Source organism: Saccoglossus kowalevskii, chromosome 3 (genome assembly GCF_978046115.1).
Source record: "Saccoglossus kowalevskii chromosome 3, keSacKowa6.1, whole genome shotgun sequence".
Taxonomy (NCBI): domain Eukaryota; kingdom Metazoa; phylum Hemichordata; class Enteropneusta; family Harrimaniidae; genus Saccoglossus; species Saccoglossus kowalevskii.
In genome coordinates, this window is record NC_140643.1 from 34,716,880 (window position 1) to 34,721,226 (window position 4,347).

The window sequence follows — 4,347 nt, forward strand, 5'->3', positions numbered from 1 at the left end:
GTGTCAAATCTTTTTCCACTGATATCTCAGGAGCTAATAGGTGGACTGCAGTATCGTGAATACCAGACCTGGTCAGATTCTTGTACAAAATCATGCATATCAATTAGATAAATGTACGTTTTCTCAGATGGGTTAAAACTTGGTGAATACATGCTGTTTGTATAGTTGAATGTCTGCTACTTCTACTACTACTGTAATTAATGTTCATATCTTAATTAGCTAATTTGCTTACTAATTACACACTTTAAGCATTTTTGCTTGAAATCATAACATCAGTTTGCACAAACGCAATAAATCTTACATGAATACTATTCCTGTAGCTGAATGTTAAAAACTTTGGGTTTGTTGTTTGTATAGATGAGTATCTTTAGTGCGGAGATATAAATGGCGAAGAATTGCTTCAATGCATGGTATGGTTGTCTTTAGTTTCTATAAATTAACAATAACAAATGCAACTTCGAAACTCTGACTGCCTGCCTGCCTGATATAATTACTTCTGTCTTCAATTATTGAAGAACAAATAAATAATCTGTGTTTTCAATTGAGTCTATGCTGTATTATATAAATTAATATTGTGATAAAAGCAGCTTTGCTCACAGTCGTGTTGATATGGGTTCCATACGACATATACAATGAGTGTACAAAAAATGTTTTTATAATTAACACAACTCTAATAGATAGTTGTGTTATTAACTAACATAACCGATGACAAACTATTAATAAAAAACAGATATTTTTTTTAAAAATAAATAAATAATGAGATTATTAAAGTCAATAAGTAAATCTCGTTATTCGTTTTTTTTCGAATTCTGTGAGGTTGATTGCCTCAGAGAACATATTCCTTTAGTGTGTACTTTCCATTCTTGTGAAATTTATAATATATAGTGATCCTCTTCTCCGATTTGTTCGTGTAACACAAGATTCAAATTCTCGTTGAATATTGCAATGGCGATCCTTTTCTGAATCAATAGGTTAACATAGATTTCAATTTGTTTTTCACGCCTACAATACCATACTTGACTCATTGCTTGTTTCACTGACACACATACATTTCCTTCAATGTTCTACTGATTTTCTTTTTCCCCTGTTTGGACATAATTTTATCAGTTTCTGGGAGCTTAAATTTATGCAAGTATATCTTTGAAATGAATAATGTAATGTGATATTTATTTTGCAGTCTCTAGCACTAGTCTCGTACGAAAGAACGTCAGTCAGCGACTATTTCCAGCTGCAAGGAATAGCTCCCGAGTTGTTTTGACTTCTATGTATTCTGTGTATTTTGTGTAAACATTTCCATATATCAAATAATCATTTAGAATCAATGTCATAAACGACTTTCTTACCAAATTTTGAATGCGTTATATAAGTAGCCGTATTTTTGTGTGTGTGTTTGTTTGGGTTTGTCGTATTTATGTGCGTGATTGACATATTGATAATACCGAATACAGAATGGTCTGTTCTGTTTGTGTACAGTGATCTGGTAACTGAACAAATGGGAAGTACACATCGTGTGACCATATCTAGAAGCACCGTGATTGAGGTTAGGTATGTAATTTTCTACACCCGTTGTTCTGCATATACGTACTAGGGAGACAATTGTTGTTAAGGTTAATTCGCAAAAAGACAACTTTATTATTAGTATTGTTCATTCGATGCATGATGCATTTTAATTTTATCTTCTGAACATTTTCCTAAAAGTGTCATAATTGAGATGGCAAAGCACACCCATTTTTATTGTGTTGATTGATTGCGGGCGCTACTGAGATGAATAATTATTATACATAATCAATTGTACTAAGTAAAACTTTTGTATTAGTTATACCATTACTGAATTAATGGTAGATGTATCGACATTACTAGTATATTGCACTCTAGAATTGGCGCATTTATTTAATACAACCTGCGATTGCTGAACATCGGGAAACCTCGGCAATAGGTCTCAGATACAGCACCGCTAACTTAGTATGAACTGTAGCATTACTAAAGTTAGACTCAGTTGTCACTTTTTTGCCGAACGTATAAGACTTTTCTACCCGTAAGTTTGGATGCAGGGCAACGAGGAAGAATCTGCAGTAGAGAGTTTATATTCTTGAGCTACTCTTGTGTTGTCAGCAAAACTTAGTTAACGACCTTTCAATTTTAAGTATTTTGGCCAAAAATCAAACCCGACAGTTACGTTCGCGTTATACTGATCGAAACGTGACGTACTGTACGTTTGTCTTTTGTATCATGGCTGTCTTACTGTGAACGAAAAAGCAACCCAACCAACAATATTGCAATATAGCTCCCTGTTTTTTCTAACACAATAACAATATTGACATTAGCTTACCATACAAACTGTTGCATTTGAACTATCTATATTGCTATTATGTTTGCAAAACAGTGAGCTATATTGCAATACTGCTGCTTGCGTTGCTTTTCTTTTCGCAGTCAAATGACGAATGAACTTTCTAGAATTTCCATGGTTATATGCCGTGACCTGATTATGACATATGTGAGATAAAATAGTGACAACTATAACAACAGTACACCACTGTGAGTACACATATTATTTAAAATGTTAAAAGCTTTAGATAGCTTTTGCCGATAATACAACTTGAGGAAGGACGTCTAGGAAATCTGGTTTCTTTCTTATTTGTAGGGGATGATGCAGTTGAGTAAAGGAGGTGCTGATGAGATCGAATCAAGCACAGCAAGAAGAGTTCCGGATTTTTTTTCACGGAATAGATCGCATCCTTCTTGTAGATGTAGAATGATATGTGAACCAGTTCTCATGAGTGAAAGGTATCTGGACTGAGTTTATCAATTCTAGTGCCACATTGCCTTTATCATACTTTGCACTATTTTTGTCATAACCTCAAGGCATTTACTATTGTTTTCTTTTTCACCAAACTGTCCTTCAGTGAACTCGTCTACTTTTTTTCAGTAAACTGCATCATAGAGGTCTCTAGATGGGATTATTCAAGTTATCAACACGTACCATCGACTTTTCAAGTCAAGGCAGTCCAGTCAATGGAAATTGTTATAAAATTGTCATTTTTGTTTCCAATCATGTCAAATATTTCTGGGGAGGTGAGCTAAACCTAGCTTTGGGGACTTTTTTGCTATGGTGTTAACCCAATCTGGGACTATGAACTATGTTAATGTATCATGTTTAAACCAAATCCGAGATCTGGTTCCATCCTGATGACAATCATTTTCAATTGATTATGATGTAAATACAGGTATATATGTCGATCTGATATATGTGTGAAGTTTTAACTTGATTGGGCTTGGAGTGTCAGAAACTGTATCCAGAACTGCATCATTAATTCATAATGGCCGCCAGTCAGCCACTTTGAATCTGATCTGAAAAATTAAATGACAAGGTCCCATTGTGTTCAATCCATGTACGACATTTAAACCCAGTCCATCCACATGCGACTGAGATTCAATTCCAGAATAGTGAAAATAGAGCACATAATCAATGGTCTATTGGTAAGGCTTCAACATATCACATGGCTAACAGCTGATGTTTAGCTTGACATAGCTCATAGTGATCAATTATGATAAATGTGCAGAATATTAATAATGGTGGTATGACTGAATTTAAATCTAATATTTTCTCTAAAGAAAACAAATCATTGCAATTTCATTTGCGACATCAACATTTATAATGTGACTGAAACAATGTGCCTTATTTGGGATAATTATTAATTATTGAGATCATTTCTAAAAAATTAGATTGACCTTTCTGGTGTTTTAACATTAGAAACGTAATGGTATGTAGTTAATACATTATTCAATACAAATTGTATTATTATACCGGTAATTATCTCTCGCATTCAATAAAACATATACAAGTAAGACACATGTAGTTCATAAAAGTATTTTAAGACAATAGACTAACACTTTATTCAAATATTTCAGAGTTCACAAAGCAAACAGATTTATTATGTTACATAGTAACTAATCGAGGTTCAATGTTATATTAAGACTACACAACAAATTGCACAAATATAGTAAAAAATTACATTAAAAATATACTTGAAAGGCATTGGAGATAAAATTAAGAAATAAAAATAGAGACAGTTTAAATAGAAATTTGTATAAATAATGTATGAGCATTTATACTAGGAATGCAGATGGTTACATTCAGTTGTAGTAATGTATTATGGATTGTTAGGTAAATAGATGCAACATTGTATTCATGTTGCTTTATTAACTACCAGTACTACTAGATTGCAACTATTTGCTAGTACTTAACTCTACTTCTCTACATATAATTAATATTTGAATTAGTTTTATGCCTTTGAATATCAAAGTCGAGCCTTTAACAACATAAATTTGCATCAAATTATTTCCATG